We start from the raw sequence: 12,018 nt of genomic DNA, 5'->3' as shown, positions 1-12,018 counted from the left end.
TTGGCCTTTCCAAAATGCAGCCCCTCACATTTATTTAAATTAAACTCTATCTGCCACTCCTCAGCCCATTGGCGCATTTGATCAAGATTCCGTTGTTTCCGTTAGGCGGGGAGACTAGGACCCGTGGGCACAGCCTTAAAATTAGAGGGGGTAAATTTAAAACTGAAATGAGACGACATTTCTTCAGCCAGAGAGTGGTGGGCTTGCGGAATTACTTGCCGCAGAGTGCAGTGGAGGCCGGGACATTGGATGCCTTCACGGCAGAGATCGACAAATTCTTGATCTCAAAGGAATCAAGGGCTACGGGGAGAGTGCAGGGAAGTGGTGTTGAAATGCCCATCAGCGATGATTTAAATGGCGGAGTGGACTTGATGGGCCGAATGGCCTTACTTCCACTCCTATGTCTTATGGTTCTTTGAGTAACCTTCTTCACTGCCCACTACTCCACCAATTTTGGTTTCATCTGCAAACTTACTAACCATGCCTCCTATGTTCACATTAAAAATAATTTATATAAATGACAAAAAAGCAGTGGTCCCAGCACCAACCTTGTGGCACACCACTGGCCACAGGCCTCCAGTCTGTAAAGTAACCCTCTATCACTATTCTTTGTCTCCAACCTTCAAGGCAGTTCTGTATACACATGACTAGTTCTCCCTGTATTCCATGTGATCTAATCTCAGTAACCAGTCTGCTGTGTGGAACTTTATTGAAAATCTTACTGAAGTTCATATTAGATCATATCCATCACTTTGTCTTCATCAATCCTCTCCATTACTTCTACAAAAAACTCAATCAAGTTATATCTATACGCTTTCTTGTGCAATTACATCCTTTCTGTAATGAGTGCCCAGAACTGCACACAGCACTCAAAGTTATGGCCTAACTAATGACTTATATAGTTCGAGCATCAACCTGCTCTTAAATTCTGCTTCTGCATTGCTTCTTAACCTCTTAGTCAACCTTTCCTGTTAACTTTAGTGGTTTGTGGACAATCATTCCAGGGGCCCTCACTTCATGTACAATTTATAGTATTCTCCCATGTATTGCATATTTCTTCAATCAGTTTGATATCCCCAAAATACATCACCTCGCTCTTCGTCAGGTTGAATTCCATTTGACACGTGTCTGCCCATCTAACCAGTCCAATGATATCTTGGAGAGATGAAACAAAATAAACAGTACAACTCTAAATAGGAGCAGAGGGACTTGGGTATATATTTGTTAATGTCATTAGCAGTGGCAGGAAATGTTGAGAGCATGATGAATAAAGTAATCAGTGTACCAGGCCTTAATAACAAGGGCATGGAGTACAAGAGCAATGAAGCTATGATGAATTTGTACATGACATCAGTTTGGCCTCAGCTGGAGTATTGCATCCAGTTGTGGGTACCACAATTTAGGAAGGATGTGAGGGCGTTGACATGAGTACAGAAGAGATATGCAAGAATAGCTCCAACGATGAGGAACTTCAGTTATAAAAAAAGATTAGAGAAGTTACTGTTTTCTTTGGATAAAAGTCTGCAGGAAGAGATCAGATGGAAGTTTTCAAAATCATAAGTGATAGGAAGTATGGTTAGTAAGTTTGTAGATCACACAAAAATTAGTGGTGTAGTGGACAGTGAAGAAGGTTACCTCAAAGTGCAATCATGAACCTGGACAGACTAGATAGAAATTGTTTCAGAGGTAGTAGGAACCGCAGATGCTGGCGAATCTGAGATAACAAGGTGCATATCTGGATGAACACCACAGGCTACACAGCTTCACAGGAGCAGAAAGGTTGACGTTTCGGGCCTAGAACCTTCTTCAGAAGAAGGGTCCAGGCCCGAAACGTCAGCCTTCCTGCTCCTGTGATGCTGCTTGGCCTGCTGTGTTCATCCAGATCTACACCTTGTTATCGGAGATAGAAATTGTTACCTCTTGTGAAAGGATTGAAGACAAGGGGCATAAATTTAAAATAATTAGCTAAAGTAACAAAACAAAAATAAAACAAAAGTGATATGACGAAAAAAGCATTTTCAGATAGTTAGTGGTTAGTGTCTGGAATTCACAGACTGCCAGTGTGAAAAACAGGTTCAATGAATGCATTCAAAAGGCAGTTGTCTCATTTGAAAAGGACAATGTGAAAGGTTACGATGAGCAGGCAGGAGAATGGCATGAAGTAAATTGGTCATTTGGACATCCTTCGGCGCCTCCTTCTCTGATTCCGTGTTGTAACATTTCTGTGATTCGATTATTGCCAATGCCTTTTGCTTCTTTTTCGGTTTCCAGGATCTGCACTATTTTATTTTCTTTTTGTGATGGAACAGCCGTTAGAGTGAAGAGAGACAATGAGCTGTTTGAGGAGAGTGGTGATTACGGCCGTTGTAAACGAGACAATAGATGAACACCAGTGATATTGGGAAATAGTAAGGGGATTGTGGCATGCTGTGACTACTCTTGCGGAGAGCTCCTCAGCCTCTTGCATTAGCTCTGTTCAACAGATACTCTATTAGATCAACTGATTCTCCTGTATCCACAATATCAATGAGTTTATTAATATTTTAAGTAATTAGTAACCAAAACGGACGCAACTCAACCTTGCATAGGACTCATCGAAGTTGCGAACCGCTACCTTTCAACGCTTATGTGCGTTAACTAGTCACTATTTTCACTCTCAATTAGTTATTATCGATAGCCCCAAGAGAAAGGTAAGCTTACTCTACTCGCCGGTGTGTAGTAACACTTTCACGTAATATCAGGCATAAATACCATTCTTCAGCACAATTTTGAGTAAATTGATGACAAATGTTAAGTAAAATCTCTGGAGATGCCGGGGATTGAACCCGGGACCTCATACATGCGAAGCATGCGCTCTACCACTGAGCTACATCCCCTCCTACAGTCCTACTTCTGTAAACGGTTCTTTGAAATTATGAAAACAATTTTCTGTCAACTTTTTTTAATGTTGTGAACATAATGCTGCCAAAATTTTACGAATTATATTACTTTAAATCGCTATCGTTTGCGATAGATAACTACATTAATGCTGTCTGCAATGAAACAATGCTATTGCATACGTGTAATAGGTACAGTGTTGGTCGCTCCTTCAAATTGTTTACAACACATTCACGAGAATATCTCAGCTCCACTTGCCGAGCCAAAAAAAAATGGAGATGCCGGGGATTGAACCCGGGGCCTCATACATGCAAAGCATGCGCTCTACCACTGAGCTACATCCCCTGTACAGCACACTTCCTAACACTTACTATTTCTCGGTGCTTATGCTGTGTGATAGATTTGTTTTCAGTGTTTGTTTAATTTTGATTCAATGTGATTCGAGGAAAATTAAAAACGATCAAGAATCTGTGAAAATTATTCGAAGTGAGGTCAAGGTTTTTGCAGTCTATTGGCTGAGAATATAGCGACTAGTGTAGGGTTATAACTGATGAAGGGTGTCAGATTCTCCAGCATCTACAGTTCTTACTATCTCTGATATATGATACCCATTTGGTCTCGGACATTCAAGATTGGACCACTTATAGAATTCACTTTATTACCCAGATCTAACTGTTCACTACAAGCCGCTCAGGGTAAATAGATAAGGGATATTAAGCAAATGGAATACCTGCTGAGTGTTTTCCAGCATTTTCTGGTCTTAAGCAGAACTTATTATTTTTGCAATTAGGTTCTTTTCCTTCTTACTTCGATAATTAGCCATATTACCAGTAAGGAAGTTATAACCCTAGATAACACTGTGTGAAGCTGGATGAACACAACGGGCCAAGCAGCATCAGAGGAGCAAGAAAGCTGACGTTTTGATGAGGACTCACCGGACTCGAAATATGAAAGAGATAGTAAGGACTGCCGACCCCTTCAGTCGGGAGTATGTAGCGGACAAGGGAGCCTCCAACCTCATCATTCCCCAACTGCCCGTTTCTATCTCCTTCCCAAAATCCATAAACCTAACTGCCCTGGCCGACCATTGTCTTTGCCTGCTCCTGCCCCACTGAACTCATCTCCACTTACCTTGACTCTGTTTTTTGCCCTAGGTCCCGGAACTCCCCACCTTCCGCTAGGTCCAGGAACTCCCCACCTATGTCCAGGAAACCATCACGCCCTTCACCTCCTACAATTCCCTGGGCCCTCACACCTCATCTTCATTATGGACATCCAATCCCTGTACACTTGTAACCCCCATGCAGATGGCCTAAAAGCCCTCTGCTTCTTTCTCTCCCTTAGGCCCAACCAGTCCCCCTCTACTGACACCCTCATCCGCTTAACAGAGCTTGTCCTTGCCCTGAACAACTTCTCCTTTAACTCTTCCCACTTCCTACAGACCTAGGGGATGGCCATGGGCACCCATTTGGACCCAAGCTATGCTTGCCTCTTCATAGGATATATGGAACAGTCCCTTTTCCGCTGCTACACTGGCACTACCCCCCACCTGTTCCTTTGTTACATTGATAAATGTTTTGGCACTGCCTTGTGCTTGCACGAGAAGCTTGAACAGTTCATCAACCCAATTAACACCTTTCACCCCAACCTCAAATTCACCTGGACCATCTCCGATACCTCTCTCTCCTTCATGGGCCTCTATGTCTCTATTTCTGGTAACCGCCTCAAAACTGACATATATTTCAAGCCCACCAACACCCACAGCTACTTGCACTACACTTCCTCTCACCCACCTTCCTGCAAAAATGCAATCCTCTACTCCCAATTCCTCTGTTCCACCTTGTCTGCTCCCAAGATGGGGCATTCCACTCCCGCACATCCCAGATGTCCTCCTATTTCAAGGACTCTAACTTACTCCATCCAGTAATCAAAAATGCCTAAAACCGCATCTCTTGCATTTCCCACACTTCTACTGTCACACCCCTTCTCCAACAAAAATAAAGACATGATTCCCTCGGCCCTTACATATCACCCCACCAATCTCTGCATCCAGGACATCATTCTCCACCACTTCCACCACATACAATCTGACTGCACAACCAAAGAGATATTAAGGTGGTGGATTGGGTGCAGTCAAACAGCTTCCATTGTCCTGGATAGCGTCAAACTTCTTAGGTGTTGTTGGAGCTGCATGCATCCAGGCAGGTTGGGAGTACTTAATCACACTGCTGATTTGTGCCTTGCAGATGGTAGACGAGTGGTGAGTTAGTTACTGCAGGATTCCTAGCCACTGACCTGCCCTTGTAGCCATTCTACTTATGTGATCCATCCAATTCGCTTTATAGTCAAGGGTAGTCCCCAGGGTGTTGATACTAGTAGATTCAATGATGGTGTCGCTGTTGAATGTCAAGGGGTATTGGTTGGATTCTTTCTTTTTGAAGATGGTTATTGTCTGACACTTGTGAAATGGAAAAGTTGCTTGCCACTTATTAATCCAAGCCTGGATGCGGTGCATGCAAGCCTTGCTGCAGAAACACATGGCCAGCTTCAATATCTGAGGAGATAATATCTGAGGAGATGAAAATAGTGCTGAATGTTGTGCATCCATTAGCAAACATTCTTACTTCTGACCCAATTTTCGCATTGCCAGGTAGATGCCAGTGTTTTAATCATACTAGAACAGCTTGATTACGAGTCTGATACTTCTACAGCACACGTCTTCAGTGTTATTACTGGAATGTTGTCAGCACCCACAGCTTTGTAGTATCAGAAACACAGTGTACTCACCACATATTTCAGCTGAAAATGAGCACGAATAGTATTTGAGCATTATGGTTTTTATTACAAGACCACATTTGACCTTTTGTAGAAACTAACTTTATAGTTATTCAATGCATTTCTTCTTAAAATAAACATTTGGAAATATATATATTTTAACATCTCATACGCTCTCATTTACGGGTATGGATTTCATCAGGTCTCCTGTTGTAATCTGCCACAATCTCCTTAAAAAATAATGGGCATCAGTTTTTACCAAATAATTAGAGTCCAGACTAATATTCATATATAGATTAAATAGGTGTTAAAGTAAATGACAGACTTCAGCCATAGTGAAAAAAGAGCTCATGCGTTGAAAAATGATCAACTGAGCAAGCTGTAAAACCTAAAAGATTAAACTTAGGCATAGGTTCTCAACTGAAAGTTCAACCAACTCATTTAGACTCTGATTATTACAAGTCATTGCATCATCAAACCTCATTTGCAAAGTTTCTGTTCAATTACTTGGCAAGATATCATAGGCCACAGCCGGTGCTGTGTCTGATTTATCAAACAGCTTGAAAAGAAAATTCTTTTACTTTAAATGCTTTCAGCTGAAGCATTTTTCAGTACAGCTCATTGCTGAAACTTGGGTATGCAAACTTATTTCTGAAGAAAAAGAAGTTTGATTTTGTTTTGATGTGCATCAGTACAGGTGAAGTGTTGAAATATTTCCAAATAAATGGTACAATATTATTAATGCATGTTTTATTTTCAGACGGTATTGTGTTTTCAGAATATAAATCACAGTGAAGGAGAAAAGAAGAAGTAAATAGTCATTATGTTGTTAAATGTCAAGATAACAGTTTGAATACAGAAAGGAAATGTGTTATTCATGTGCTTGGCCCTTCTTTTTTATGATTTTCATAATTTTTTCTTATTCTGGAGAGACCTTGCTTAAATTAATTTAATTTGGATACTGGTCAGAAGTATCATTTCAATATTACATAAAACCAGAAGCTATTTTGGCTACAAATAATCCATTGGACTTTTGCCCAAATCAATCCATTCCAAGGCTTAATGCCAAAGGTTTGCTCGAGTCAATAAATTTTACTATTAAGTATTACTGGAAATTCTGGTTTATGTTAATTTCACAGCAAATAGATTAAAAGATTTTGCGGTTTCTGTAATGTTGATAATTGTTTTGAATTTTAATAATCACAGAATAGTAAACCTTGCAAATCTGAAACACAATAGATTGTGCTTTCTAATCCCAAAATCACAATTTGTGTAATGTGTACATTCTCAGTTTATCCAAAAAAATTGCTTGTTTATTTGTACATTGATGTTATTATGTCCTGTGATTCTGATAAGTTAGAAATAATCACATTAGACTCAAAATTGTGGAGCTTCACATGTATTTCCTGAAGCTACCCATGTGGCTGCTAGACTGATAGTCTAATACGTTGTTATTTGGCACATGATTCCATTGCAATAGTAATATGGCAGCTCAGGTTATAAATTCACTTATCAAGGTAAAGGGGAAGCAGTGGGTCTATATATTTGAATTTTCAGAATGTGTTTGATAAGATATCACACATTAGGCAACTTAATAAGAGCCCCTGATTTTGGACATGTATATTGGCATGAATAGAGGATTGGCTAACCTAATAGAAGACAGAGAGTTGGGATAAGGGGGAGTTTTCAGGAGGGCAATCCATAATAGATGGAGTGTTACAAGTTTACAGATGACAGAAAATAGGTGAAAAAGCAAGTGGTGAGCATGACACAGTCTGCAGAGGGATATAGTCAGGTCTGTGGACATAAAGTTGGCAAAGGAATATAATGTGGAAAAGTGTAAGGTGATGCATTTTGGTGGGAAGGATAGAAAGAATTAATAAGAGGAGAAAGATGGCAGAAAACTGCAGCACAGAGAGATTCAGGAGTCCTTGAGCATAAATCATAAAAGCTGGCATCAAAGTTCAGCAGGCGGTAGGGAAGGGAAATGGAATGTTGGCCTTTATTTCAAAGGGAACAAAGTATAAAAGTAGGGAGGTTATGCTAAAACTATATAAAGCCGCAGCTGGAATACTATGAACAGTTTGGCTCTCTTATCTAGAAAAAATTGTACTTGAATTGTAGACAGCTCAGAGGTTCACAAGGTTGACACTGGGTATGGAGAGACTGTCTTATAAGGAGAGGCTAAGTAGGTTGTCTGTACTTATTGGAATTTAGAAGAATGAGAGGCAATCTTCTTGAAAGACATTGGACTTTTGGGGGGCTTGACATAGTAGATGTGGAAAGATCAACTGATCTTGTGGGAGAGTAGAGGACCCGAGGGCATAAGCTCAGAATAAGGGGTCCCACATTTAAGATCGAGATAAAGAGGAATTTCTTTACTCAGAGGTTTGTGAATCTATGGAATTCTTTACCATATACAGCTGTTGAGCCTGGATTATTAGCAATATTCAAGGCCAAGACATATTGATTTTTAATCAGTGAGGGAATCAAGGGTTATAGGGAAAAGGCAAGAAAGTGGATTGTCAGATCAGCTGTGACCCCAGATTAGTTCCCAGCTCCATATGACATCTGTTCTTGTTCTTCCATATGCTCCTATCTATATATATTATGCCTTTATATTAGCATAACTATTCCAAACATTAACTTCAGTTTATAAAGTAAAAAAGATTAACAATTGAGTTTTATAAATAAACTAATTGCCTTCATATTAATTTATAGTTTATTTTCTTCTCTGAGAAAAACACTATTCATAATATAATTTAGGTGTTAAGATTTTGTGCCTCCACATTTATACTTAGCCTTCATTGCTCTCAGTGGTGAGATGACATACTGCACAGACAATGTTGTGCATGTTTCTGCTTGGGCTGTAGGAGTGTGATAATACAGCTGATCGTTAATAAATCCTACAATCCCTGTACTTTAAAAAAAATCCATATGTAGAAAATATTTACAAAGCAATGAAAGAAACAAAATTGTTATTCATTTTTTGTAACTCCAGATTCTATGTTCTCACCAAAACACAAGACATCCCTCTTCAAGGACATCTGATAATTTCTTAGACAAATCTCTCTGTATGTAAAACAGTCTGACAATGAGTGTTTCACATAACCCATTCTATTTTTGAAATCTCATGTCTTCCCAAAATTTCCTTCGCAATAACAAAGGCAATTTTCAACATTTTCTGTATACCAAAGACTTTAATGAAACCAAAGCAGTGGATTTGCAAGTATGGGATGAAAACAAAAATATTTTTCTTCTACCTTTTGTAGACATGGTGACTAGATTCATTTTGTTAATAGTAATTTATAACAGAACAAAGAAAAAACATTGAATTGCTCCTAATTTCAACAAAATAATGGAAAGATGCATATGAATGCTATTGGAAGCACTGGCAAAATTCACCATGGACAATGGTAGCAAATTTGTTAGTGAGGAATCAAGGAGTATGTTTGAGAATGTGAATGCGGTAACATTACACACAGCAATAGAAAGTCCTTTTATTTATGGATTTGTGGAAGAACTCACACTATGACTAAAGAAATGTACTAACGAAATTCTAATTGACCAATAGAATTGTAAATTGAAAACTGCTTTAGCTTGGACAGTGCATGCACAAAATATGCTTCAGATGAATGGGGGTTGTAGCCAATTTCAATTATTTCATGGCAGGAATCTGAAATACTTACAAATGATATGGGATTGTTCCTCAGCTTTGGAAGAGACTTTAATTAGTTCAATTTTTGTAAAACACTTGAATATCACTGTCTACTAGTAGAAAAGCATTTATTAGAGAGGATGTTTCAGAAATGATCAGGCCCATTAGATAAGTACTTTAATACTAGAGACATGGCATATTCCAAGAGGGAAAGGCAAAGTCAATGGAAAAACAATAATTGTGCAAGATAGTAACCAAACTTAAAATTAGAGGGGGTAAATTTAAAACTGAAATGAGATGACATTTCTTCAGCCAGAGAGTGGTGGGCTTGTGGAATTCATTGCCACGGAGTGCAGTGGAGGCCGGGACGTTGGATGCCTTCAAGGCAGAGATCAACAAATTCTTGATCTCAGAAGGAATCAAGGGCTACGGGGAGAGTGCAGGGAAGTGGAGTTGAATTGCCCATCAGCCATGATTTAAATGGCGGAGTGACTTGATGGGCTGAATGGCCTTACTTCCACTCCTATGTCTTATGGTCAAACCATGAAAGCATATTCCACTAGCTTCCTGGCACTAATTGCACATTGATTGTGTTTTTAAATATTTGTTCATGGGATGTGGTGGTCTCTAACAGGCCAACATTCTAACACATCTTTAAGTGATGCGGAAAAGTTATGAACTGCCTTTTTGTATCACTGCAATCTTTTGGATGTAAGGACACCCAGCATGCTATCAAGAAGGGAGTTATGGATTTTGACATAGACATTGAAGGAATGGCAATATAATTCCAAGTCAGGATGGTGTATGATTTGAAGGGGAATTTGCAGCCGGTAATTTTCCCATTGAACTTCTTGCCCTTGTCCATCCAGATAGTAGAGATTGTATGTTTGGAAGATGCTGCTGATGGATCTAAAGTGAATTATTGAAGTTCATCTTGTAGATGGCACACAATATTGCCATTGTGTGTCAGTGGTGAGGGGAACATTGTTGAACATGGTGGATGTGGTGCCAGTCAACCAAGTTGCTTTGTCCTGCATGATGTTAAGCTTCTTGAATGTTGTTAGAGCTGCACTCATCCAAGCAAGTGGGGAATATTCCATCACACTCTTGACATAAGCCTTGTAGATGGTGGACTGGCTTTGGAGAGACAGGAGGTAAGTTACTTGCTTCAGGATTCCTATCATCTGACCTGCTGTTGTAGCCATAGTAAACATATTGCAGGACCAGTATAGTTTCTGGTCAATGATAATCCTCAGAATGTTTATAGTTGGGGCCACTGCTGATAGTATTATCATTGAATATAAAGTGATGATGGTTAGACTCTCTCGTTTGAAATGGTACTTGCCTGGCACTTGTGTAGCTTAAATGTCATTTGCCATTTGTCAACCCAAGACTGGGTATTGAGAAGTCTAACTTCATTTGGGCATGCTTCAGTCTCTGAGCATTCATGAATGGTGCTGAACTTTCTAAAATCATCAGCAAACATCACCACTTTTGACCTTAGAATGGAGGGAAGGTCTTTGATGAAGCAGCTGAAGATGAATTGGCCTAAAACTATCTTGAAGATCTCCTGCAGAGATGTCCTGGAGTTGAGCAAGTTAGCCTCCAACAACCATACCATCTTCCTTTGGGCTTGGTATGATTTCAACCAGCAAAGAATAGGAAGAATAGAGGGCTGAATATTATTTGGCTGGAGAATAGCAGAATTCACAAAAAAAGCATATAAATACAGCAGGTGATTGAGAAGGCAAATAAAATTTTGGTGTTCATTTCAAAGGAAATGTAATCTAAAAACTGAGAGGTCTTAATAAAACTATACAAGGCAGTAGTTAGACCACGAGATAACAAGGTGTAGAGCTGGATGAACACAGCAGGCCAAGCAGCATCTTAGGAGCAGGAAAGCTGACGTTTCGGGCCGAGACCCCCACACCTGGTATGTTATTAACTTTTGGCTCCCTTATCTATGGAAGGATACTGTGACATTTGAAGCTGTCCAGAAAATGTTAACAAGGTTGATCCTGGTTAGCGAGGGAGGAGAGGTTGGGTAGGTTGGGCTTGTCCTCATTGACAGGATAGATGCATAGAAATTGTTTCCCCTTGTGGGAGAATCTAGAATGAGATGCTTAACCTCCAAATAAGGGGTCTCCAATTTAAAACAGAGATGAGGAGTTTTTTTTCCCTCAGAAAGTAGTAAATCTGTGGAATTCTTTACCACCGAGGGCTCTGGAGGCTTAGACCTTAAGTATATTCAAGGCTGAGACAAACAGATTTTTAATTTGTGAAAGAGTGAAAGGTTATGGAAAAAAGGCAGTAAAGTGGAGATCAGGGTTGTTAGATCAGCCACGATCTCATTGAATGGCAAAGCAGGTTTGATGGGCTGAATGGCCTATTTTTGCAACTTGTTATATGTTCTTGTGGACTTTCCCAATTTCAATTGCCTGTAATGTTTCTAACACTTCTTGATGTCACACTTTGTCCAAATGCAGCCTTGATGTCAAGGGCAGTCAATCCTATGGAATTCAACTCTTTTGTCCATGAGTGAACCAAGGCTATAATGAGGCCAGGAGCTGAGTGGCTTTGGCTGAATCCAAAATTGAGAGTCAGAGCTATTATGGCTAAGTAAACCCTGCTTGATAGTACGTTGATGACATCTTCCATTGTTTTACTAATGACTCTATGTTGACGAATGGGCTGATAATTCACTGTGC

General features: G+C 39.8%; 2 non-coding genes across 2 annotated transcripts; both read right to left on the bottom strand.

Annotated features, from left to right (window-relative positions):
* Positions 1-2,804: 2,804 nt before the first annotated feature.
* trnaa-cgc (transfer RNA alanine (anticodon CGC)) lies at positions 2,805-2,876 on the bottom strand. Its single transcript has one exon. It is a non-coding gene; the product is annotated as a tRNA-Ala (tRNA).
* Positions 2,877-3,150: 274 nt separating this feature from the next.
* On the bottom strand, positions 3,151-3,222 carry trnaa-ugc (transfer RNA alanine (anticodon UGC)). The gene has a single exon. It is a non-coding gene; the product is annotated as a tRNA-Ala (tRNA).
* Between the last annotated feature and the right edge of the window lie 8,796 nt (positions 3,223-12,018).

The sequence above is a fragment of the Stegostoma tigrinum genome, chromosome 7 (genome assembly GCF_030684315.1).
Source record: "Stegostoma tigrinum isolate sSteTig4 chromosome 7, sSteTig4.hap1, whole genome shotgun sequence".
Lineage (NCBI taxonomy): Eukaryota > Metazoa > Chordata > Chondrichthyes > Orectolobiformes > Stegostomatidae > Stegostoma > Stegostoma tigrinum.
This window is presented reverse-complemented; position numbering and strand designations above follow the sequence as displayed.